The 27945-nt window shown below is 45.3% G+C and overlaps 1 protein-coding gene across 7 annotated transcripts in view; it reads right to left on the bottom strand.

Moving 5' to 3' along the window:
- The window catches only part of LOC121555138 (microtubule-associated protein 2-like), a 127237-nt gene extending 112225 nt beyond the window's left edge, over window positions 1-15012 (bottom strand). For all 7 annotated transcript variants that reach the window (XM_045212085.1, XM_045212086.1, XM_045212087.1 and 4 more), the window contains exon 1: window positions 14930-15012. The gene's annotated coding sequence lies outside the window, so the exon portion shown is untranslated. The remainder of the gene's footprint in view (window positions 1-14929) is intronic.
- Between the last annotated feature and the right edge of the window lie 12933 nt (window positions 15013-27945).

The raw sequence follows: 27945 nt of genomic DNA, 5'->3' as shown, positions 1-27945 counted from the left end.
TTCTATCTACCGCTGCCTTAACCTCATCCATAATTCAAATAATGAACACCCACATACGCATGCACACACATACACGCACCCACACATGCACTCACAAAAACACACACACACTGCCTATCCGTGGTCCTCTGTAGCTCAGCTGGTAGAGCACGGCGCTTGTAACGCCAAGGTAGTGGGTTCGATCCCCGGGACCACCCATACACAAAAAATGTATGCACGCATGACTGTAAGTCGCTTTGGATAAAAGCGTCTGCTAAATGGCATATTATTATTATATTATTATATTATATCCCACCAGGACCGCATCTCCCAGCAGCCACCTGTCAGACTGTGTAAAAAGCAGCCCACAGGGGGGCTGAGGTTAAAGTGAACTTGCATTTTTTTACAGGAAATCTCAGGGCTCATGAATTTCCAATGTGGCGGAGGAGGATAGGGAGGACGTTCTCTCCCTCTCTCTCTCCATCCCTCCCTCCCTCCCTCTCTCTCCATCTCTCCCTCCCTCCCTCTCTCTCTCACAAACTCTCTCTCTCTCCCCTGAAGAAGAAAATACAAATGTATATTTCTTTGCCTTTGAACTGCAGAAAGAAACTTGTTTGCACAGTCAGACTCCTTAGGATGAATCTGAAGCACGTTGCCTTAGATGACTCCAAAAACAGATTAAAGGCTTGGGTGTTTGTTTACATAAGATAGCTAATTTTAAATGAGTATGGTATACTCTGTTTATGCAGCTCGCTACAGAGTTAGTGGGAGCCATGGATTTCAACGTCATGCATGCTCTCGTGTTACATTCAGCTTTTACATACTGTAAGTACTCATAAACAACTCTAAATTAAATCAAATGTTATTATTTGTCACATGCACCAAATACACAGGTATAGGCTTAACCATGGAATGCTCGCTTTCGAACCCTTCCCAACGACGCAGAGTTAAAAAACTATATAATTAAAAGAAAAATAGTAACACAAGAGGAATAAAATACACAAGAATGGAGCTATATAAAGAGAGTGCCGGTACCAGATCACTGTGCAGGGGTATGAGGTAGATATGTACATGAAGGTAGGGTAAAGTGACTAGGGATCAGGATAGATAATAATAAGAGTAAAATAAAGAACAGAGTAGCAGCAGCATATGATGAGTATAAAAGTGTGTGTGTATGTGTATTAGTGTGATTTTGGTATGCGTGTGTGTTACGTGTGTGTGTGTGCATGTATGTATCAAAATTATACACTTCAACAGTGTTTACCAATCCTGGTCCTGGGACATCAATGGTTACACATTGTAACTCTGCAGTAGAACACCTGATTTACCTAGTTTAAGGCTTATTTGTAATTCATATATACAGGACCAGAATTTAAAAAACAGTACACTACACTTCCTTTGCGACATGGAAATACTCTAAAACAGGTTCATCCCACCATCTCATTTCCTTCATCTGCAATGATCTGAGGACAGTATTTTATCAAATGAGAGACTTAATTTCAACCAGTAGAGAATGTGAAAAGCTTTATTGAAAGTTAATTATCCAAGTGTTATAAATACATAATACATGCATTAAAAATATTATAATTGTAATATTGTATTATAAATACGAGTTCAATCTGTACTTCACTGCACATCTGGTGTGTGCATTATAAAAAGGAAGAAAGAGGAGGTGGGGAGAGCGGTGTGAGAGAGTGTCAAAGACAGAAAGGGAAAGACATAATGAGGAGCAGGGAAGACAGTTTATGATTAATTAATTACAGCGCTACTAAATTTTGTAGTCTCTCAGGTCATCACAATTACATAATAGTGTGTCTAGCGGTGTCTCCTAACCAGCCTTTGGCCCCCAGTTGGCCCGAGGGTTATCTTCGAGCGGGTGAGGTGGAGATGACGGGACTGGGGGTTGGCATCCTCTCTCACATCAAAACAAACATGCAGACGAAAGAGATGAAAAGAGAGAGATGGCATGATTAAGCCTAGTGTCTTTTTAGTTCTAAAACGATCAGTCATCATAATCATCAGGTGGTGAAATACAAAACTGACCTCGGATCATTAACTCTGGAACTACTACATCTCTATCTGTATTTCAATGTAAAGCATATCTTTAGTAATACTTCCTGTTGACCCGACCAAGTGACCTCTCACCTCTGATCATGCTGTGCCCTCTGTTTCAGGCAGTTCAGAAGCGGGAGGGGTTCACCGACACAGCTGATATAACCAGTGGTGTGTATTCATGGATGCCAAGGAAAGCCAGGCTTCCCCAAAAAATTTACCAATACATTTCTTTTTTTTTTATATACAATAATTTATCTTTAGTCTCTCTGTGATTCATAATTTTGCTTCAATTTACAAGAGGCTGAATGTATCTCATAGTAGAAAGCATCCGAGCGAGCGAAACAGCACCTCTCTGTCTCTCTACGTGTAGGCCATCTATCTGATGCTGTCTGGTCCAAACAAGTATGGCATTGTTGCCGCCCATGGCATTGAAGGCAAGGGAAGCCAGCGAGCATCTGGCCTCCCTTGACAAAAAAATTATAAGAATTAGCCTATCAGCGTTGAGCTAAATTGAGCAAGCTCAACTGTGAATGGTCTTTGAGCACCAAAAAAAAGTGTCAAGGGAAGCCAGCTTGGATTTGGCATCACTCCTATCAAATCCCATTGACAGCATATGTCATTGACAGAAAAACTTGAATTGTTGCATCTCGTTGTGCTATTGTCCTACGGTGGCTAGCTAGCCAGCTAGCTAAAATTGGCCCTTTCCTAAATTAGCCATGGATGGAGATAGGGATTTGGACTTGTGGTTTTCCTTAATTCTCCGTACTGGCCAATGATTATAATGGCGATTCTGATCCAACCATTAATTCATACATTGTTGTGCCCCTGGCCTGAGAGGATGGAAGTTCAATATGTAGCTAGATGTAGAAAGCTAATGTTAACTAGCTAACGTTGCCCATGAATGGAAGTTAGGCTAGCGAGCAAGCATTTTAGCCAGGTAGCCTAGGACAACAAAAAATAAAAGCATGTACTGTATGACAGAGTGATAGACTGTTTCGTCAACATGAAAAAGAGGAGGATGGTATTGGCGTTTCTCTACAAGTAGGGTGAGTCAACAAGTCTTCTACTTGCACACACAACAATGTTGTTGTTGTTGTTGTTGTCACTGTATTAGATTAAGCAGAGGTGATTTGAGGGTGTTGAAATTTAGAAGTTGAAATGGTGCTGGAATAGTGGAGGCAGCTCCTGTTTTCTTTGCGACTTGCGGAAACTCTCTGTTCTAAATCAATTGCTGTTTAGTGGTCCGAAAATGTCGGAAACATTAAGTTGCTTGACCATGCTGTAGGTCATGTAACTGTCTGTTACTGTACATGCAATATGCTTTGTGGACTTCACTGGACAGGGGTTGCTATCCGGTTTTGTGATAAAACAAAGGTGTGGTTGAATTTATTCTTCTTACTGTCTCGGCCTTTAGGCCTATATATCACGGTTGCAAGGCATATGAATTAACAGGTTATAGAGCAAACAACGTAATTATCACAACACATAGGTTGTAATATGGGGGGGTGAGAGGGACGAAGTGAGGGAGGGAGACTGTTATTGAGAAAATACAGTAGTTAAAGAGACAGTGTTCAACAAGAATCTGTGTGTGTGTGTGTGTGGCCTAGTGTCCACACTGAGTGGCTGCAGAGTACTTTATACTGAAAAACACGCACAGACACACGAGGACAAACAATATAACGTAGTTACATAAATATAAATAATGGAGTGTCTAACTATTCTCCATGGTTGGTCCTCTTGCCTATTCTTTGAAGGTGGAAGGAGCCACAGTTATACACCTTAGCCTGCTTACTCACAATCCATCAATCAGATTAGTCCACGAGTGAGTAGGTGTGAGTTGTAGGGTGTCTAATTGTTCAATTTAAAAAAAAATAAGGTTGACTCTTAAAAGAGCCTGTTTTGATTATGTGCTGACCCTTACCTGAGAAGTAGAAATCAAAGGGAGAGAAACTGGGAATGTAATAACTGCAGTTGACATAGCTACAGTGAGGGAAAAAAGTATTTGATCCCCTACTGATTTTGTACGTTTGCCCACTGACAAAGACATGATCAGTCTATAATTTTAAATGGTAGGTTTATTAGAACAGTGAGAGACAGAATAACAACAACAAAAATCCAGAAAAAAACGCATGTCAAAAATGTTATAAATTGATTTGCATTTTAATGAGGGAAATAAGTATTTGACCCCTCTGCAAAACATGACTTAGTACTTGGTGGCAAAACCCTTGTTGGCAATCACAGAGGTCAGACGTTTCTTGTAGTTGGCCACCAGGTTTGCACACATCTCAGGAGGGATTTTGTCCCACTCCTCTTTGCAGATCTTCTCCAAGTCATTAAGGTTTCGAGGCTGACGTTTGGCAACTCAAACCTTCAGCTCCCTCCACAGATTTTCTATGGGATTAAGGTCTGGAGACTGGCTAGGCCACTCCAGGACCTTAATGTGCTTCTTCTTGAGCCACTCCTTTGTTGCCTTGGCCGTGTGTTTTGGGTCATTGTCATGCTGGAATACCCATCCACAACCCATTTTCAAAGCCAACCCATTTTCAAAGCCCTGGCTGAGGGAAGGAGGTTCTCACCCAAGATTTGACGGTACATGGCCCCGTCCATCGTCCCTTTGATGCGGTGAAGTTGTCCTGTCCCCTTAGCAGAAAAACACCCCCAAAGCATAATGTTTCCACCTCCATGTTTGATGGTGGGGATGGTGTTCTTGGGGTCATAGGCAGCATTCCTCCTCCTCCAAACACGGCGAGTTGAGTTGATGTCAAAGAGATCGATTTTGGTCTCATCTGAACACAACACTTTCACCCAGTTCTCCTCTGAATTATTCAGATGTTCATTGGCAAACTTCAGACGGGCCTGTATATGTGCTTTCTTGAGCAGGGGGACCTTGCGGGCGCTGCAGGATTTCAGTCCTTCACGGCGTAGTGTGGTACCAATTGTTTTCTTGGTGACTATGGTCCCAGCTGCCTTGAGATCATTGACAAGATCCTCCCGTGTAGTTCTGGGCTGATTCCTCACCGTTCTCATGATCATTGCAACTCCACGAGGTGAGATCTTGCATGGAGCCCCAGGCCGAGGGAGATTGACAGTTCTTTTGTGTTTCTTCCATTTGCGAATATTCGCACCAACTGTTGTCACCTTCTCACCAAGCTGCTTGGCGATGGTCTTGTAGCCCATTCCAGCCTTGTGTAGGTCTACAATCTTGTCCCTGACATCCTTGGAGAGCTCTTTGGTCTTGGCCATGGTGGAGCGTTTGGAATCTGATTGATTGATTGCTTCTGTGGACAGGTGTCTTTTATACAGGTAACAAGCTGAGATTAGGAGCACTCCCTTTAAAAGTGTGCTCCTAATCTCAGCTCGTTACCTGTATAAAAGACACCTGGGAGCCAGAAATCTTTCTGCTTGAGAGGGGGTCAAATACTTATTTCCCTCATTAAAATGCAAATCAATTCATAACATTTTTGAAATGCGTTTTTCTGGATTTTTTTGTTGTTATTCTGTCTCTCACTGTTCAAATAAACCTACCATTAAAATTATAGATAGATCATTTCTTTGTCAATGGGCAAACATACAAAATCAGCAGGGGATCAAATACTTTTTGCCCTCACTGTAAGTAAATGGAAGAATACTCTTATTGCAATGTGGGTGGCTCTTAAAAGAGCCTTTGGTTGTGCATAGTGTAGTCTATGGCACAAGGTTTTGCCAGAGAACAGCACCCTCTTTGAAGAAGAGCTGCAGGTCCCCTCCTGGTCCTCATGTCCATCCTCATGAAGTTATGCAGGACACAGGTAGCCTTCGCACACGCCTGAATTCCCCCACGAGGCAGTCCCAGATGGCCCTGGTCACACTCGCGACAATGCACCCAACCGTGCAGTGCCCTACACGGTAACTGTAGGCAATCATTTTGAAAGAATCTCCAGTTGCAAGGTAGCTGTAGGAATATGGAAGATAATGTCATTATTAGACTTTTACATCACCAGGTCATTGTGGCTTACTAAACTATAACATCTCTTATAACAAATCATGATAACATTGGGTAGATAGATGCATGTGCACACACGTGCATGTGTAGCATGTGACAACAGCAGGATCATATCAAGGATAGAGTCACAAATGAATACATAAACACCAGTTGAAGCTTGATGATATGTTGATCATTTGAATCAGCTGTGTAGTGCTAAGGCAAAAACTAAAATGTGCACCCCTTTGAGACCCCAGAAACAGGACTGAGAACCACTGCTCTGTATTGGGACCTCTTCATCTGCAGACAGGCTTTCACAGCTCTCTGTATCTGAGGACAGAAAACATCACAATAAGCAGGCTTCATTATACTCATATTAGACAGCACTGAATATTATGTTGCTATTATCTCTGTGCTCAGTTTTTCTTTCTAGGGACTGGAACAACACAAAAGTACCTGCCCTTTCAAGAATAGCCTGCTCTCTCCCTTCTTTGACAGCTGGAGCTGCTATCCTTTCACCCATGGCTGTTAGCTAGTTACCTACAAATGCATTTGGAGTTTGTGTTTTTAATTTACAATGATAAATACATCAAGATAGCTAATATGAAGTTGATATTTAATTCACTTAGCTATCTATACAGTCTGAAAAGTTGGCTAGCTAGCTATGTTAGCACCTCATTTGATTTAGCCTGCACTGTAGCTAGCTAGCTAATTATATATAATAAAGAAAATCATTTTCAAAATGTATTTACTTACTTGAATAGGTTCTCCCAGCCATATGGACGATTGGGGAAAGGGCAACAAAGTTTGTTTGTCACCAGAGCGGTTTAGAGCGTATTACTGCTTACCTGTGAATTAATTCATTTAACGGAGAATGGATTAAACTATTTACCCATTTAATAACCAGACCTTCATACAAACTTGCTATGCTGAATTGTTGGTGCACAATCGAACGTGCTGCTACAGTGGTGTAAAAAAGTGTTTGCCCCCTTCCTGATTTGTTATTTGTTTGCATGTTTGTCACACTTAAATGTTTCAGATCATCAAACAAATTTAAATATTAGTCAAAGATAATACAAATAAACACAAAATGCAGTTCTGAAATGAAGGTTGTTATTATTAAGGGAAAACTAAATCCAAACCCACATGGCCCTGTGTGAAAAAGTGATTGCCCCCTACAACCTAATAACTGGTTGGGCCACCCTTAGCAGCAACAACTGCAATCAAGTGTTTGCGATAACTTGCAATGAGTCTTTTACAGCGCTGTGGAGGAATTTTGGCCCACTCATCTTTGCAGAATTGTTGTAATTCAGCCACATTGGAGGGTTTTCAAGCATGAACTGCCTTTTTAAGGTCATGCCACATCATCTCAATAGGATTCAGGTCAGGACTTTGACTAGGCCACTCCAAAGTCTTCATTTTGTTTTTCTTCAGCCATTCAGAGGTGGACTTGCTGGTGTGTTTTGGATCATTGTCCTGCTGCAGAACCCAAGTTTGCTTCAGCTTGAGGCAGAGCATATGAGCGGAGTGGATCGGTGAGAATCTCAGCTCCTCGCTCACGGAGCTGTTCACCCCTCCGCTCCCCCCGCTCAAAGCCACATCAGGCCAGTCCGCTCATTATCGCTCAGCGCTCAACGCAGTTTGCATTGCGCTCCACTCAAATCGCCCCCCGCTCACTCCAAAAAAGGAACAAAATCTGCATGTATTTCACTTTTAGCTTAAACCACAGCCTTACTTTATCTCCCCGAATTTGTTGCATACAGACTCATCTCGGATTATCCATTCTGTCTTGAAACGGGGGATCTAACACTGACGCTAAAATTAGATGTTAATCAGTATAGTATATTCCATAGCGAATTGACACGTTGTTTGCCAATGTTTCTGCAAAAGCAGCGATGCCCATTGGAAGTGCAGCGTGAGTGTAATCGGTGAGCAGGGATTTGATTTCTGTGACAGCAGGGAGGATCATCCCCAGGTTCCCCAGCTCCTTCTGCATTTTGTCTGTGAGATCTGCTAGTGGTGTCAGCACACTGACAAGGTGCGTCAGCTGCCGTACTTGATTCAGGGTGATGTTAGCAACATTAGACTTGAGTTTGTTTTGCCATAACGGGTCTTTTTTGGAACAACCGGATGAACGACTGAATCATCCGCAGCTGGCTGCTCCATCGAATGGCGCAGGCATTTGTGGGGCGGACACCTAATTGGTCGGTTTCCTCTGTGCTCTTGCGTACACTTTTCACCAGGTGCCCGACTTTCACTAACAGCCTATTAATGTTGTCGTGCTCGTTAAAGGCGTTTTTGATCGCCAGCTGAAGCATGTGAATGGGGCATCTCAGATGTAAATTTGACAAAGTAAAGTACTGATTTATCATAGTTTCTTGGGGGTGTAGCCCGGTTGAGCTGCGCTGGCGAAGTGTTGCATCCCTTCGCGTTCTCCTTTACTCAGCGGTTCATAGTCCATGAAAATAATTTCAAAAATGCTACATCCAGCTCTCTTTTTCTCTCCCTTGTTATGGTTGGGCCTTTGCGTGCAGTGAATAAACTTTTGAATTCCTCAACCCTTTTCTCTTGTTGCTGCTGCTGCTCCTCTCGCTCTATAAAATACAAATTCATGGACGACACAAATTAAATTAAACAGATGGATTCTGGGTCAGGCTTGAGCATGCTTCAGACTCGTGGTGTGAGCGAGCGAAATTGGAGCGGGACATAGGGCGACGCTCCGTCCTTTTAAAAATGCCGCTCTGCGCTCTGTTCAAAATCCGTCCGCTCACGCGCCACGCTCGCTCCCGCTCCACTCCGCTCATATGCTCTGGCTTGAGGTCACGAACAGATGGCCGGACATTCTCCTTCAGGATTCTTTGGTAGACAGCAGAATTCATGGTTCCATTTATCACAGCAAGTCTTCCAGGTCCTGAAGCAGCAAAACAGGCCCAGACCATCACACTACCGCCACCATATTTTACTATTGGTATGATGTTCTTTTTCTGAAATGCGGTGTTACTTTTACGCCAGATGTAATGGGACACACACCTTCCAAAAAGTTCAACTTTTGTCTCGTCAGTCCACAGAGTATTTTCCCAAAGGTCTTGGGGATCATCAAGATGTTTTCTGGCAAAAATGAGACGAGCCTTAATGTTCTTTTTGCTCAGCAGTGGTTTTCGTCTTGGAACTCTGCCATGCAGGCCATTTTTGCCCAGCCTCTTTCTTATGGTGGAGTCATGAACACTGACCTTAACTGAGGCAAGTGAGGCCTGCGGCTCTTTGGATGTTGTTGTGGGGTCTTTTGTGACCTCTTGGATGAGTCGTCGCTGCGCTCTTGGGGTAATTTTGGTCGGCCAGCCACTCCTGGGAAGGTTCACCACTGTTCCATGTTTTCGCCATTTGTGGATAATGGCTCTCACTGTGGTTCGCTGGAGTCCCAAAGCATTAGAAATGGCTTTATAACCTTTTCCAGATTGACGGATCTCAATTACTTTCTTTCTCATTTGTTCCTGAATTTCTTTGGATCTCGACATGATCTAGCTTTTGAGGATCTTTTGGTCTACTTCACTTTGTCAGGCAGGTCCTATTTAAGTGATTCCTTGATTGAGAACAGGTGTGGCAGTAATCAGGCCTGGGTGTGGCTAGAGGAATTGAACTCAGGTGTGATAAATCACAGTTGAGTTGTGTTATAACAGGGGGGGCAAACACTTTTTCACACAGGGCCATGTAGGTTTGGATTTTGTTTTCCCTTAATAATAACAACCTTCATTTCAAAACTGCATTTTGTGTTTACTTGTGTTATCTTTGACTAATATTTAAATTTGTTTGATGATCTGAAACATTTAAGTGTGACAAACATGCAAACAAATAACAAATCAGGAAGGGGGCAAACACTTTTTCACACCACTGTATATGCTGCCGGCACACCCACAAGTGAGCCACTCTGGGCGGCCGGAGCGGCACACGGCAATTTACCACGTACTAATGTACACGAGCCATTAGTGTGTTTTGATCTATTAATGATAGCTTTTAAGACATTTTCTGGTAGATGTTTTCTAAGACCCCTTTTCCATCAGTTTATCCAGAAATTGAAGCCTTTACTTGTGCCTCATTTTTAAGATGACATTTTTTTGAAAATGTATCTATGCCTTCATTTCCCCAAAATATAGACTGCTAGCTTTCATTTGACCCCCAAATTGATACGCTCCTATGAACTTCACACATTGGTGCTCATGGGTCCTTTTCAATGGAAATGCCCTTTACTCACATCGGCCACGGAGGGCAAGATCACAGTCCTTCGGAACAACAGGGTCTTTCACGCAAGACTCAGTGTTGTATTCCTCAAAGCGAGCATAAAAGGTATTTATACTGAACAAAAATATAAACGCAACATGCAACAATTTCTAAGATTTTACTGAGTTACAGTTCACATGACGAAATCAGTTAATTGAAATAAATTCATTAGGCCCTAATCTATGGATTTCACATGACTGGGAATACTGATACGCATCTGTTGCTCACAGATAACTTTAAATAATGGGCCTCACAATGGGCCTCAGGATCTCGTCAAGGTATTTCTGTGCATTCACAATAAAATGTAATTGTGTTCGTTGTCCGTAGCTTATGCCTGCCCATACCATAACCCCACCGCCACCATGGGGCACTCTGTTCACAACATTGACATCAGCAAACCGCTCGCCCACACAACGCCATACACGTGGTCCACGGTTGTGAGGCCGGTTGGATGTACTGCCAAATTCTCTAAAACGACGTTGAAGGCGGCTTATGGTAGAGAAATGAACATTACATTCTCTGGCAACAGCTCTGCTGGACATTCCTGCAGTCAGCATGTCAATTGCACGCTCCCTCAAAACTTGACACATCTGTGGCATTGTGTTGTGTGACAAAACTGCACATGGAAAATTTCTGGGATATTTTATTTCAGCTCATGAAACACTTTACATGTTGCGTTTATATTTTTGTTCAATGTAGCTCGTTTAGGAGTTCTGTATCACTGGGCATATCACAGCTGGGTTTCCCTTTGTAATCTGTTAACTCCAGATAAACGCACAACCATTACAGTATAACTACTATACATTTCTATTTCTATGGGCACAAAACTTAAGTGCAGTGCAATTTACTACCAATTAAAATGTATAATTCATTTTCTTTATGGAAGAAAAAAACATGGCAGATCTATAATAGTTAAGCCAGGAGAATAAATGATTATGTTCGATAACCTCACGTCATTAATCACCCTCAGCAGGTAGCCTCCCCTGGAGTAGCCTAGCTCTGTGGCTCACCTAGAGCCAGCATGGGATCATACACTAGGATCACGCTGTGGAAATCTAGATGTACTGTATTTGATGGCCCAGTGTAACTTCCTCTCCCTCTAGTAAGTCATCTTCACCACCAGAGGCTTCTGGTGCATCAAGATAATATCATTATCAACCCACAAGGCCCATGGGTAATATCACCCCCATCACCATGCCTCCAGCAAAGACAACACAGGGTAGGTCTACAGACAGTGAGTAGGTAGAGAATGGGTTTAGATGTGCATTAGGCCTAGTACATCCTTCCCATGACTGTCACTTACTTTATGCAAAGTGCCAGACCATCTAGCTAGAGGCATAGAGCAGCAACCCATTTCCCTGCTTAACTGTGTATGGTAAGGGGGAGGGAGAGGGAGTGGGGCAGAGAGAGAGAAAATGAAAGAGGGGGAGGGAGAGAGAGGGGGGAGGGAGGGAGGAGGGAGAGTTAGAGAGGGAGAGAGATGGAGAGAGAGGGGGCGGGAGATCGAGAAAGAGGGAAAAGTGGAGAGGGAGAATGAAAGAGAGAGGGAGAGAGAAAGAGGGGGATACCAAAGGGGGCCCATTCTAGGACATTACATCATTGCTCTCCCTGCTGCTTCTGCTGCAGTGGCCGACAATGAAAGAGCAATCCCATCTCTCCGTTTCTACACAGTGACCGTTAGCTACAGTGGGGGAAAAAAGTATTTAGTCAGCCACCAATTGTGCAAGTTCTCCCACTTAAAATATGAGAGAGGCCTGTAATTTTCATCATAGGTACACGTCAACTATGACAGACAAAATGAGGGAAAAAAATCCAGAAAATCACATTGTAGGATTTTTAATGAATTTATTTGCAAATTATGGTGGAAAATAAGTATTTGGTCAATAACAAAAGTTTCTCAATACTTTGTTATATACCCTTTGTTGGCAATGACACAGGTCAAACGTTTTCTGTAAGTCTTCACAAGGTTTTCACACACTGTTGCTGGTATTTTGGCCCCTTCCTCCATGTAGATCTCCTCTAGAGCAGTGATGTTTTGGGGCTGTTGCTGGGCAACACAGACTTTCAACTCCCTCCAAAAATTGTCTATGGGGTTGAGATCTGGAGACTGGCTAGGCCACTCCAGGACCTTGAAATGCTTCTTACGAAGCCACTCCTTCGTTGCCCGGGCGGTGTGTTTGGGATCATTGTCATGCTGAAAGACCCCTTCACGTTTCATCTTCAATGCCCTTGCTGATGGAAGGAGGTTTTCACAAAAAATCTCACGATACATGGCCCCATTCATTCTTTCCTTTACACGGATCAGTCGTCCTGGTCCCTTTGCAGACAAAACAGCCCCAAAGCATCATGTTTCCACCCCCATGCTTCACAGTCGGTATGGTGTTCTTTGGATGCAACTCAGCATTCATTGTCCTCCAAACACGACGAGTTGAGTTTTTACCAAAAAGTTATATTTTGGTTTCATCTGACCATATGACATTCTCCCAATCCTCTTCTGGATCATCCAAATGCACTCTAGCAAACTTCAGACGGGCCTGGACATGTACTGGCTTAAGCAGGGGGACACGTCTGGCACTGCAGGATTTCAGTCCCTGGCGGCGTAGTGTGTTACTGATGGTAGGCTTTGTTACTTTGGTCCCATCTCTCTGCAGGTCATTCACTAGGTGCCCCCGTGTGGTTCTGGGATTTTTGCTCACCGTTCTTGTGATCATTTTGACCCCACGGGGTGAGATCTTGCGTGGAGCCCCAGATCGAGGGAGATTATCAGTGGTCTTGTATGTCTTCCATTTCCTAATAATTGCTCCCACAGTTGATTTCTTCAAACCAAGCTGCTTACCTATTGCAGATTCAGTCTTCCCAGCCTGGTGCAGGTCTACAATTTTGTTTCTGGTGTCCTTTGACAGCTCTTTGGTCTTGGCCATAGTGGAGTTTGGAGTGTGACTGTTTGAGGTTGTGGACAGGTGTCTTTTATACTGATAACAAGTTCAAACAGGTGCCATTAATACAGGTAACGAGTGGAGGACAGAGGAACCTCTTAAAGAAGAAGTTACAGGTCTGTGAGAGCCAGAAATCTTGCTTGTTTGTAGGTGACCAAATACTTATTTTCCACCATAATTTGCAAATAAATTCATTAAAAATCCTACAATGTGATTTTCTGGATTTTTTTTCTCAATTTGTCTGTCATAGTTGACGTGTACCTATGATGAAAATTACAGGCCTTTCTCATCTTTTTAAGTGGGAGAACTTGCACAATTGGTGGCTGACTAAATACTTTTTTTCCCCACTGTACCTCTGTTCACACACATACACATATTGTAACATCTAGTCCTTGGGTTTGCCAGACAACCAGCAGGCAGCTTCAGAGGGTCTAATTGCTGTCGTGTCAATAAGGATTGGATTTGGCATGAAGCATGCACACACACATAGTCTCTCTCTCTCACACACTCAAACGCATGCATGCACACAGGCAGGCAGGCCCTCTCCTCTCGTCCTCTAATAAAATATTATGTTGTTTTGATCTGGGAAAATGGGCCACTCTCTCTGCTGTGATGGGTTCTCCAATAAGAACCACAAACAAGAAACATGGCTGTTGCGGCATCTGTCTGCCTCTACTCTATGCTGCTTCAGAGAGGGGCTGGGTGACTGAGGGGAAAGAGGCTAAATGAATAGGACAATCAGAAATGTCACTGCTGATTTCACTCCTCAGAGAGAGAGAGAGAGAGAGAGAGAGAGAGAGAGAGAGAGAGAGAGAGAGAGAGAGAGAGAGAGAGAGAGAGAGAGAGAGAGAGAGAGAGAGAGAGAGAGAGAGAGAGAGAGAGAGAGAGAGAGAGAGAGAGAGAGAGAGAGAGAGAGAGAGAGATGCCTAATCGCTAATCAGTGCTCAGGCATTTAGTGTGCGAAGGGGATGAAGGACATAGCAGCAGAGGTGAAATGTGCCTGAATGTCAACAGCCACCAGGAACAGTTCAACATGAAGAGACAAGTTGTTACAACTTATCAGCAGCCATTCAGAAGACAAATCCACTATTCACCTGCTGTCTGATCTAAACCTTGAGGGAGTTGTGCGTGTTCGGTCCTCCTCCACACACCAATTAGACAAAGTCCTGGCAGCACCTGGGCTGTGTGCATCTAGACAGTCAGTCCCCCTCACTGTCATTTTGGTCTCTCTCTAACACACACACACTCCCACTCAAAAGGCCCTCTCAATGTCAAATTGTTCATCACCTAAAACATAAACAGGACACTACCATACTTTCTTTGGCAACAACTACATGATCCTCAATAATTATGCCAAACACTGAAACAGACAGCAGTAAATGAGAGGGTGTGAGAAAGAACGAGGGAGAGAGAAAGAGATTGAAGAGAGGGTGTGACAAAGAGATTGAAGAGAGGGTGTGACAAAGAACAAGAGCAGAGAGAGAGAGATGGAGGAGAAAGGAGAGCAGCAATATGCCAGTGCTTCCTGTAGCTGTGGCAGTCTAGCAGCTAGCTCGTGTAGCTCCCCTACAGAGAGAGATCGAGACTCTTCATATGCCTGAGAAACAGGAACAGTGACGCAGCATTTTTGCATCCGCATACATAAAATATATACAGATAAATTATACAGAGAGGAAGATAGAGAGCATGAGGGAGAGAAAGAGAGGGGGAGAGAGAGACTTACCTGGTGAGAGAGGGCTGGGGAGAGGATAACAGTTTTCCTTTCAGCACGCAGAGGAGAAAAAAACACTTTCAGAGACTTTCAGAAACCTGAAGAGAGAGAGAGACAGACATAGAGAGAGAGCGAGATACAGAGAGAGAGAGAGAGCGAGAGAGAGAGAGAAAGATACAGAGAGTTATCAGAGAGAGAGAGAGATCAGAGAAGGAGAGAGAGAAGGAGAGACAGAGAGAGAGACAGACAGACAGACAGACAGAAGGAGACAGAGGGAGAGAGACAGACAGAGATATCAGAGAGAGAGACAGAGAGATACCAGAGATAGAGAGAGCGCGAGAGAGAGAGAGAGAAACAGACAGAGAGACAGAGAGAGGGACAGAGACAGAGAGAGACAGAAGGGGTGTTAGAATTACAAAAGGATTTTACTACCCTGTCCCCTTTGGTACGGTGGCAAGCTTTAACTGGCATACACCAGCCCCACTACTATTCCACACACACCCATTTTGTTCGTGGATAACAGTTTTCCTTTCAGCACGCAGAGGAGAAAAAAACACTTTCAGAAACCTGAAGAGAGAGAGAGACAGACATAGAGAGAGAGAGAGATAGCTAGGCATCGTGGGTTGTTGTGGGTAGTTACTGTGTCTTGGCAGTGCCGGCTGTAGCACGAAGCGTGCTACCTAGCCGTTTTTTCGAACAGAGTCAGAGTCAACACAATAGCCATTGTGTGCCGGGTGTAGCACGAAGCTAGCTAGCTAGCCGTTCTTCAAACAAAGTCAACACAGTGGCCATTGCTAGCTACCCAACACGACTAGCTAACTGTACGGTAGTAGCTAAATACAATATACTTGTCCTAGCTAGCCAACGTCTAATCATTGCTGCGTCATGAAAGGAACTTGACACAGACACGAATGATCTGTTTAGTGTGTTATCACACTATTGGTGGTTTGTTGTGACCAAGTGTTGGTGCTATACGGTGTGTTATTGTTATTGGATGCTAGCTTGCTAGTTAGCTATGGTGTCATAGTTGAATAAAGTGGGTTGAGTCTATTCCTTTAAACATTGAACCGCTGTGGTTCACAACAATTCTGATTTCTAAAGGTGGAAGTTGGGAGAGTTTTTGTTCGGGTGGTTCAGTGAAACAATTTTAGTTTCTGAGGTAGAAGTTTTTGGTGAGGGAGGCCCTGCTCTCTCTGCTCCCAGATGCTTAGCTCATTTCATTCCGATCTCCTCTGCATTTTTGTAGCCATTTGCTACAGCCTGTCAACTATGCCTCTGCCTATCCCTGTTCTCTCCTCTCTGCACAGGCTACACAAACGCACCACACCGCGTGGCTGCTGCCTCTCTAACCTGGTGGTCCCTGCACGCACCACCCACGTGGAGTTCCAGGTCGCAGGCAGCCTCTGGAACTGCCGTTCTGCTGCCAACAAAGCTGACTTCATCCCAGCCTATGCCAACCTCCAGTCCCTCGACTTCCTGGCGCTGACGGAAACATGGATCACCACTGAAAACACTGCTACTCCTACTGCTCTCTCCTCGTCTGACCATGTGTTCTCGCATACCCCGAGAGCATCTGGTCAGAGGGGTGGTGGTACAGGAATCCTCATCTCTCCCAAGTGGACATTCTCAATTTTTCCCCTAACCCATCTGTCTATCTCCTCATTTGAATTCCATGCTGTCACAGTCACTAGCCCATTTAAGCTTAATATCCTTTTCATCTATCGCCCTCCAGGTTCCCTTGGAGAGTTCATCAATGAGCTTGACGCCTTGATAAGTTCCTTCCCTGAGGATGGCTCACCCCTCACAGTTTTGGGGGATTTCAACCTCCCTATGTCCACATTTGACTCATTTCTCTCTGCCTCCTTCTTTCCACTCCTCTCCTCTTTTGACCTCACCCTCTCACCGTCCCCCCTACTCACAAGGCAGGCAATACGCTTGACCTCATCTTCACTAGATGCTGCTCCTCTACTAATCTCACTGCAACTCCCCTCCATGTCTCCGACCACTACTTTGTTTCCTTTTCTCTCTCGCTCTCCTCCCACACTACTCACTCTGCCCCTACACAGATGGTAATGCGCCGCCGCAACCTTCGCTCTCTCTCTCCCACTACTCTCTCCTCTTCCATCCTATCATCTCTTCCCTCTGCTCAATCCTTCTCCCTCCAATCTCCTGATTCTGCCTCCTCAACCCTCCTCTCCTCCCCTTTCTGCATCCTTTGACTCTCTGTGTCCCCTATCCTCCCGGCCGGCTCGGTCCTCCCCTCCAGCTCCGTGGCTTGATGACTCATTGCGAGCTCACAGAACAGAGCTCCGGGCAGCGGAGCGGAAATGGAAGAAAACTAAACTCCCTGCCGACCTGGCATCTTTTCACTCCCTCCTCTCTACATTTTCTTCATCTGTTTCTGCTGCTAAGGCCACCTTCTACCACTCTAAACTCCAAGCATCTGCCTCTAACCCTAGGAAGCTCTTTGCCACATTTTCCTCCCTCCTGAATCCTCCTCCCCCCCCTCCTCTCTCTGTGGATGACTTCGTCAACCACTTTGAAAAGAAGGTTGACGACATCCGATCCTCGTTTGTTAAGTCTAATGACACTGCTGGTCCTGCTCACACTGCCCTACCCTATGCTTTGACTTCTTTCTCCCCTCTCTCTCCAGATAAAATCCTGCGACTTGTGACTGCAGGCCGCCCAACAACCTGCCCGCTTGACCCCATCCCCTCCTCTCTTCTCCAGACCATCTCCGGTGACCTTCTCCCCTACCTCACCTCGCTGATCAACTCATCCTTGACCGCTGGCCATGTCCCTTCCGTCTTCAAGAGAGCGAGAGTTGCTCCCCTTCTCAAAAACCAACACTCGACCCCCACTGATGTCAACAACTACAGACCAGTATCCCTTCTTTCTTTTCTTTCCAAAACTATTTAGCTTGCCGTCTTTAGCCAACTCTCTTGCTATCTCTCTCAGAATGACCTTCTTGATCCAAACCAATCAGGTTTCAGGACTGGTCATTCAACTGAGACTGCTCTTCTCTGTGTCACGGAGACTCTCCGCACTGCTAAAGCTAACTCTCTCTCCTCTGCTCTTGTCCTTCTAGACCTGTCTGCTGCCTTTGATACTGTGAACCATCAGATCCTCCTCTCCACCCTCTCCGAGCTGGGCATCTCCGGCGCGGCTCACTCCTGGATTGCGTCCTACCTGACCGGTCGCTCCTACCAAGTGGCGTGGCGAGAAGCTGTCTCCGCACCACGTGCTCTCACCACTGGTGTCCCCCAGGGCTCAGTTCTAGGCCCTCTCCTTTTCTCCCTATACACCAAGTCACTTGGCTCTGTCATATCCTCACATGGCCTTTCATATCATTGCTACGCTGACGATACACAACTAATCTTCTCCTTTCCCCCTTCTGATAACCAGGTGGCGAATCGCATCTCTGCATGTCTGGCAGACATATCAGTATGGATGACGGATCACCACCTCAAGCTGAACCCTGGCAAGACGGAGCTGCTCTTCCTCCCGGGGAAGGACTGCCCGTTCCATGATCTCGCCATCACGGTTGACAACTCCGCTGTGTCCTCCTCCCAGAGTGCGAAGAGCCTAGGCGTGACCCTGGACAACACCCTGTCGTTCTCCGCCAACATCAAGGCGGTGACCCGGCTCCTGCAGGTTCATGCTCTACAACATTCGGAGAGTACGACCCTGCCTTACACAGGAAGCGGCACAGGTCCTAATCCAGGCACTTGTCATCTCCCGTCTGGACTACTGCAACTCGCTGTTGGCTGGCCTCCCTGCTTGTGCCATTAAACCCCTACAACTCATCCAGAATGCCGCAGCCCGTCTGGTGTTCAACCTTCCCAAGTTCTCTCACGTCACCCCCCTCCTCCGCACACTCCACTGGCTTCCAGTTGAAGCTCGCATCCGCTACAAGACCATGGTGCTTGCCTATGGAGCAGTGAGGGGAACGGCACCTCTGTACCTTCAGGCTCTGATCAGTCCCTACACCCAAACGAGGGCATTGCGTTCATCCACCTCTGGCCTGCTGGCTCCCTTCCTCTGCGGAAGCATAGCTCCCGCTCAGCCCAGTCAAAACTGTTCGCTGCTCTGGCACCCCAATGGTGGAACAAGCTCCCTCACGACGCCAGGACAGCGGAGTCACTCACCACCTTCCGGAGACATTTGAAACCCCACCTCTTTAAGGAATACCTGGGATAGGATAAAGTAATCCTTCTAACCCCCCCAAATTGTAAAGTGGTTATCCCACTGGCTATAGGGTGAACGCACCAATTTGTGAGTCGCTCTGGCTAAGAGCGTCTGCTAAATGACGTTAATGTGCCCTTGAGCAAGGCACTTAACCCTAATTGCTCCTGTAAGTCGCTCTGGATAAGAACGTCTACTAAATGACTAAAATGTAAATGTAAATGTAGAGAGTTATCAGAGAAGGAGAGACAGACGGAGAGACAGAGAGCGAGACAGAGAGATACCAGAGCTCTCTCTCTCTCTCTCTCTCTCTCTCTCTCTCTCTCTCTCTCTCTCTCTCTCTCTCTCTCTCTCTCTCTCTCTCTCTCTCTCTCTCTCTCTCTCTCTCTCTCTCTCTCTCTCTCTCTCTCTCTCTCTCTCTCTCTCTCTCTCTCTCTCTCTCTCTCTCTCTCTCTCTCTCTCTCTCTCTCTCTCTCTCTCTCTCTCTCTCTCTCTCTCTCTCTCTCTCTCTCTCTCTCTCTCTCTCTGTGTGTAATGACAGAATGTTGCGGGGCTCACCCCATTGCCTGCTTCATAATAACACTGTCCCTGTGTTAATCACCAGGCATGGCTGACCACACAGACCTGCCTTCCTACTGGCTCCTGACACTTCCTGCTTTGCACTACAGGAGTCTGTCACCTAATCCCAGTCTGCAACCTCCCACACTGGAAGCAGCCATGGATTCTGTCACCTAATCCCAGTCTGCAACCTCCCACACTGGAAGCAGCCATGGATTCTGTCACCTAATCCCAGTCAGCAACCTCCCACACTGGGAACAGCCATGGAGTCTGTCACCTAATCCCAGTCAGCAACATCCCACACAGGGAACAGCCATGGATTCTGTCACCTAATCCCAGTCAGCAACCTCCCACACTGGGAACAGCCATGGAGTCTGTCACCTAATCCCAGTCAGCAACCTCCCACACAGGGAACAGCCATGGAGTCTGTCACCTAATCCCAGTCAGCAACCTCCCACACAGGGAACAGCCATGGAGTCTGTCACCTAATCCCAGTCAGCAACCTCCCACACAGGGAACAGCCATGGAGTCTGTCACCTAATCCCAGTCAGCAACATCCCACACTAGAACCAGCCATGCTTTCATCTAAAACACTGTTGAAGACACCTTGCCCAATCACACACAGGCACAGACAGACAGACAGACACAGACAAAGACACACACACTCCATATCAGGATAATGACAGCACACACAGGGGACTAACTAGTAAGGAGGTTGTCTTGGTTCTTGTGCATTCTGAGCCCCTATTCATCCCTCTACCCACTGTGAACGCAGATACATCCCCAGCCAGGCCACAGCAGCAAGGCTTCATATAGCCAGACCCTAACCAGGCCCCAGGACACAAAGACATCCATCCCCTCAGCTAGGGACAACCTACGTGCACCGGCCACACACACACAATTAGCCTCTTCAGATGGGTATGCTCCCTCTAAGCAGGGGATGCTCCATGTGTGTCCATGTGAGGGTGCATTATGTGAATGAGAGGGGCTAGTGGAGGCTATAATCACATAAAGGAAATCATATATTTTGTATGTTAAGTATACAGTATGAAAGTTTCATACTGCGCTCTCCCTAGAGGTCTCAAAGGGTCAAAAGGGCATCAAAGGATAACGGAGAGTATATGTAAGTAAATCAGTGAGGTGCCCAGTCCATCTATCTGTCTCACTGTCCAACACTATTAGCAGATTAAGACCAGAGTTGTTAATGAAAGCAGGGTGACCAGTAACTAATGACCAGTAAGGTGATTGGATGTGACTCAGTCCAGTCAGTCAGTCCAGACAGTCCAAGCCCCCCCATAGAGTACTGGTCAAAAGTAGTACACTATGTAGGTAACAGGGTGCCATTTGGGACACAGCCTGTGTGTCTCTCCAGTCAAGGACACTCTTTAACTACACTGAATTTGAACTGGTGTGATGATATGTGATTGGCTCAGCCTGAAGCCTCATTTGCAGCAAAGAAAAGCCTTTTCGTTTGAGCAGGATGAGATGTGATGAGATTTGTCATCGAACGGAGAGAATCCAGTGAGTCAGATCCCTTTGATGAAATGGGTTTAAACATGATGGAACTGCTGAGAGCAGATTGATTATACACCAGGACTCTGACAGTTATTGTGCTAATGAAGGAACACATACAGACACAGACACACACACACGCACAGAATGACTGGGCTAATGTCCTGGAACTAGTGCTGAGCAATTAACCGAAATGTTGGTTATTTTTCGACATCGGTTCAATTATTTTAATTCCATTTTGTTCGTTTTTTTTCTGTGAGCTCGATGTGCAGTTTCTGTAGAGATAAATCAGATCAAGCCTGAACTGTGAAATGTAGTCGGGATTTGTAGTTTACAACAGGCCAATATTCTACATAGTTTAGCGCAGAAAACGTGGTAATTAACTACAATGACCATAATCCATTGTGCGCCCCCTTAAACTTGTCCGGTCTGTGCGGAGCACTGAGCTATAATAAGAACAGTATGGAGCCGACATGGAGACTGAGAGAAGAGAGAACGCGCCATCAAGAGGGATAGAAAGCAGTTGCTTCACAAGCCTGAAAATACATGATCCAAGTCAGGGTTCCCCAACTGGCGGCCTGCGGGCTGAATTATTCTTTGGCCCCCAATTATGTATTTTTTATTAATTGTTGGACATAAAATACTTTAAAAACACCAGGAAATGAGCTCCAAGTGATTTTAATGTCAGAAATCTGTTCCCAAGTCTTCCCAATCATAATAGAGAGACACGTGATCGTATACAAATGTAAGCAAGGTTTGAAATGATTATGTTTTAGTCAAACATTATATCTGTTTGGGCTTCTTGCAGTCAATTTGCAGTTTACAAATTATTTCTAATTATAAACTGGGTTGTTCGAGCCCTGAATGCTGATTGTCTGACAGCCGTGGTATATTAGACCGTATACCATGGGTAAGACAAAACATATATTTTTACTGTTAATTATGTTGGTAACCAGTTTATAATAGCAATAAGGCACCTCTGGGGTTTGTGGTATTTGGCCAATATACCACGGCTAAGGGCTGTATCTAGGCACTCCGCGTTGCGTCGTGCGTAAGAACAGCTCTTAGCAGTGGTATATTGGCCATATACTACACCCCCTAGGTCTTTATTGCTTAATTAAGTTCCGGCCACCTGACCATCTGCTCAAGAAAAAATTAGGCCCACGGCTGAATCTAGTTGATGATCCCTGATCTAAGTGATTTATAGTTGGTATTCAGCAGTCATAAACGTATGCTTTATTAACTTTGCAGAATTTTGTCAGACAGCATAGGCAGCAGATCTATAGAGATGAGATGATGACTTGGAATGAAATAATAAATTTATCAAATAAAACAAATATTTTATTAAATTAAAGTAATGTGAATAAATGATGGTTAATAAGTGATAAGCAGTAATGGGCAGTCACTACCATCATGGGACTTTTATTAATTGTTTTATTCTGCGTTGTTACAGCATTCAACCCGCATAATGCATAGTGCATTTAATGAAAAAAAAATTACAATAAATCGAAGCCGAAATCAAAAACCGTGATTATTTTTGAATAATCTAACCAAAACCGCACTGACCTCAAAAAGCACGAATCGCTCAGCACTACCTGGAACGCTCTTGTGATCCAGCTTTAACTTCTCCCTCTCTCAATCCCTGTGTTGATCTCTCTCCCCCCTCACTCACTCTACCCTCTCACTCACTCCCTCTCTCGCTCTCTCGCTCTCTCTCTCTCTCCAGTCCTTGTAGCTGGCCACAGCCACTGGAGACCAATTAGGATTAGGAGGAGAGGCCAAATCAGAACCCACACAGAGATAGTAATATGGGGGAACACTCAACTTTAGAAAGAAACAACATGACAAAGAGAGTTCATTAACTTGGGAATGTCAATCTGTATGGTGCCTCATATGGCACCTTCATTAGCTATTGTGATTCACATAAATCCCTCATTTACCAAGCTGAATTTATTCACTGATATTATTTTCTTTTGTCAGACATTTTCAACACGTGAACTGCATATCTTTACTGGTCATCCTACATTGGATTAGCCTCAACCATTAACACAGGCCTCCTGTAGCTCAATTGGTAGAGCATGGCGCTTGCAACGCCAGGGTTGTGGGTTCGATTCCCATGGGGGGCCAGTATGAAAAATGTATTCACTCACTAACTGTAAGTCGCTCTGGATAAGAGGGTCTGCTAAATGACAAACAAAAACAATAGTATAGAACCATTAAACTCAACTCTGGACCTCAAAGCCAGTTCCACTGCATTTTTTCATTGTTAACCTCTAATCAGGGACTGATTTAGACCTGGGTAGAACAGAAACCTAGCAGGCTCCGGACCTCGTAGGGGAAGAGTTGAATACCCCTGGTATAGAATATCATGTCAATGTGCATTAGTCCAACCTTTTTGGCAGTCCTCAGAGCAGAAGGTTGAAACTACAAAATAGACTAGAGTCACACACCTTTTGATAATAACCGGAGCCACATCCTCTCTGGGGCAGGATGTGTGAGGTTTATAGTGTGTACACAGACACAGATACACACACACCTCTTCTCTCCTCCCAGATCACACACGGAGTTGCTGCCAAAGGCACAAGCAGACCAGATACACCTGAGACAGGGGAGGTTCACCTGGCACACCACAAGCACCTGCTCACTATCAGCTGTGGCGGTAGCTGCTGCTACCACAGAATTCTCTCTCTCGCTCTCTCTCTCTCAGACTGATATTCTGCAAAAGGTACAGGGATTGGACTGCTGAGAACTGGGGTAAAGTCATTTTCTCTGATGAATCCCCTTTCCGATTGTTTGGGGCATCCGGAAAACACCTTGTCCGAAGAAGACAAGGTGAGCGCTACCATCAGTCCTGTGTCATGCCAACAGTAAAGCATCCTGAGACCATTCATGTGTGGGGTTGCTTCTCAGGCAAGGGAGTGTGCTCACTCACAATTTTGCCTAAGAACACAGCCATGAATAAAGAATGGTACCAACACATCCTCCGAGAGCAACTTCTCCCAACCATCCAAGAACAGTTTGGTGACGACCAATGCCTTTTCCAGCATGATGGAGCACCTTGCCATAAGACAAAAGTGATAACTAAGTAGCTCGGGGAACAAAACATCAACATTTTGGGTCCATGGCCAGGAAACTCCCCAGACCTTAATCCCATTGAGAACTTGTGGTCGATCCTCAAGAGGCAGGTGGACACAAACAAAAACCCACAAATTCTAACAAACTCCAAGCATTGATTATGCAAGAATGGGCTGCCATCAGTCAGGATGTGGCCCAGAAGTTAATTGACAGCATGCCAGGGCGGATTGCAGAGGGCTTGAAAAAGAAGGGTCAACACTGCAAATATTGACTCTTTGCATAAACGTAATGTCATTGTCAATAAAAGCCTTTGACGCTTATGGAATGCTTGTAATTATACTTCAGTATACCATAGTAACATCTGACAAAAATATCTCATAATACTGAAGCAGCGAACTTTGTGAAGACCAATACTTGTGTCATTCTCAAAACTTTTGACCACGACTGTACACTTTCTGGGGCCACTTCCCAAATGTCACCCAATTCCCTATTTAGTACATTACTTTTTGAAGAGGCCCATGGGGTTTAGGGTGCCATTTGGAATGCAGCCTGAGTCTGAATTCTCTCAGTTTGACTTCCTCTACGGGAGATAAATATCACTTTGACCAAATCACATAAAGTGTGATACACAGCAGAGCCACCAGGGCGTACACACACACACACACACACACACACTGAGTTTACAGAGTCAGGGGAGAGGGTTGGACAGACTAGCAGACATACTACCTCTCTGTGTCTGTGTCTTCCCCTAGCCTTACTAACACAGTAGCTAGTAAACATAATGACTGGGATTTGACTATAATGGATAAGACAGGCTTACTTATGGTACCGATGTCATATACACACTCAAACATTTTGTAAACACACTCACACAGAGGATGAGGCCTTTGGCTGGGGTGTCAAAGAAGCTCCTGCCTCATGCATTCTCATTTCCTCTCTCTTTCTCTTTCTCTTTCTCTCCCTCTCTGTCTCTCTCTCTCTTCTTTCCCTTCATCCCCGTCTTCTAGAGGACAGGAAATGCCTTGTATGTAAAATATGTTTCTCAGGGGCTTATTTAGAACTGGGCCCTAAATAAAGAGAGGAGAGAGGAAGAATAGAAAAGAAGAGCAGCACCCTGGAGAGAGGGAAGAAGAGAGAGAACAGGAAAAGAGGGAGGAGTGAAGCAGGGAGGATGAGAGAGGGAAGAGAGCAGGAGGAGAAGGGAAGGAGAGGGACAGGAGAGGGAGAGGAGGGGTGAGGGAAAAGACAGAGCGGGAGGAGGGGTAGAAGAGAGGGAGAGGAGGAGAGAAGGAGAGAAGGAGAGAGTAGAAAGAGAGCAAGAAATATTTGTCTTGTTCTATGTGAGAAACAGAGACAAGCATATGATTATATGTTCAGTTGGAGTCTTAGTCACAGAGATAGAGGCCCCCGGAGTTAAGGTCATGTCCTTGCCTCATGGTTGCTACTCTAACTCAATACATGTCTGAGTCTACTGTACTGGAAAAAGTGAACCAGCATCACTACCACTACCACGCCTCTCTGTGGCTTCTCACTGCTTCACACAGCCCACATCATACAATCCTCTCCAGGGTGGGGTCTGACACACACACACAGCCCTGCAGAAGCTGCTGCCTGGGACCAGACTTCAATTAGCTTGTTTATTAGGATCCCCATTAGCTGCTTACAGTGTGTCTTACAGTATCTCTGGTGGCTATGTGTATGTGTGGACCACGTATGTGTTGACTGGAAACAGACAAAGCTGAACAGAAAGAGAAAAAGAGAAAAACATAGATAGTATGGCACTGTTACTGATAATTTATTCTCTGTGAAATGTGGATGGCCAATCTCCTCAAAGCTCTTCCTGTGTGGTTTCACGTCTCCCATCTGCCTTCCATCCCCCCCTCATCCCCTCATCCCCTCATCTCTCCATCTGCCTTCCATCCCCTCATCCCCTCAACCCCCATCTGCCTTCCATCCCCTCATTCCCCCATCCCTCCATCCCCTCATTCCCCCCCCCCCCATCCCCTCATCCCTCCCATCTGCCTTCCATCCACTCATCCACTCATCCCCCCATCTGCCTTCCATCCCCTCATCTCCTCATCTGCCTTCCATCCCTTCATTCCCCCATCCCTCCATCCCCTCATCCCCCCCATCTGCCTTCCATCCCCTCATCCCCCATCCCCTCATCCCCCATCTGTCTTCTATCCCCTCATCTGCCTTCCATCACCTCACCCCCCCATCTGCCTTCCATCCCCTCATTCCCTCATTCCAAACAAAGAAGGGGAAAAAGGGCTAGACAAATATAATCACTGCCGTATGTTAAGAAAACATTCTGCGACTACATGGCTTTCTGATGAAGGCCATTGGCGACGAAAAGTAATGATTTTTACTCTAATTAGATCAATAAAGTCTTTGTTTTTAATTGTGAGCTAGTCACGCCTATTCCTTCCAAAAGAAAACCAACCTGGAAATAGGAGGAGAATAGTTATTGCTGCATCAAAGGTGCCAGACTAGACTACTGTTGCCTTCTCTTCATTTTGAAAGGGAAATTAGAGGTTATTTTGGTCCCTGTGTGGAAGGAGTGTCTGTCTGAGAAGCAGCTACGGTTATGGAGGAGGAACAGTAACCCAGACCTGCGTAGGTTTCGCTTCATCAGAGTGTACCTATAGCTGTGTGTGTACAGTGAGGGAAAAAAGTATTTGATCCCCTGCTGATTTTGTACGTTTGCCCACTGACAAAGACATGATCAGTCTATAATTTTAATGGTAGGTTTATTTGAACAGTGAGAGACAGAATAACAACAAAAAAATCCAGAAAAACGCATGTCAAAAATGTTATAAATTGATTTGCATTTTAATGAGGGAAATAAGTATTTGACCCCTCTGCAAAACATGACTTAGTACTTGGTGGCAAAACCCTTGTTGGCAATCACAGAGGTCAGACGTTTCTTGTAGTTGGCCACCAGGTTTGCACACATCTCAGGAGGGATTTTGTCCCACTCCTCTTTGCAGATCTTCTCCAAGTCATTAAGGTTTCGAGGCTGACGTTTGGCAACTCGAACCTTCAGCTCCACAGATTTTCTATGGGATTAAGGTCTGGAGACTGGCTAGGCCACTCCAGGACCTTAATGTGCCTCTTCTTGAGCCACTCCTTTGTTGCCTTGGCCGTGTGTTTTGGGTCATTCTCATGCTGGAATACCCATCCACAACCCATTTTCAATGCCCTGGCTGAGGGAAGGAGGTTCTCACCCAAGATTTGACGGTACATGGCCCGTCCATCGTCCCTTTGATGCGGTGAAGTTGTCCTGTCCCCTTAGCAGAAAAACACCCCCAAAGCATAATGTTTCCACCTCCATGTTTGATGGTGGGGATGGTGTTCTTGGGGTCATAGGCAGCATTCCTCCTCCTCCAAACATGGCGAGTTGAGTTGATGCCAAAGAGCTCGATTCTGGTCTCATCTGACCACAACACTTTCACCCAGTTCTCCTCTGAATCATTCAGATGTTCATTGGCAAACTTCAGACGGGCCTGTATATGTGCTTTCTTGAGCAGGGGGACCTTGCGGACGCTACAGGATTTCAGTCCTTCACGGCGTAGTGTGTTACCAATTGTTTTCTTGGTGACTATGGTCCCAGCTGCCTTGAGATCATTGACAAGATCCTCCTGTGTAGTTCTGGGCTGATTCCTCACCGTTGTTATGATCATTGCAACTCCACGAGG

The sequence above is a fragment of the Coregonus clupeaformis genome, chromosome 40 (genome assembly GCF_020615455.1).
Source record: "Coregonus clupeaformis isolate EN_2021a chromosome 40, ASM2061545v1, whole genome shotgun sequence".
NCBI lineage: Eukaryota > Metazoa > Chordata > Actinopteri > Salmoniformes > Salmonidae > Coregonus > Coregonus clupeaformis.
Note: the sequence above shows the minus strand (reverse complement) of the source record. Positions and strands in the feature narration are given on the sequence as shown.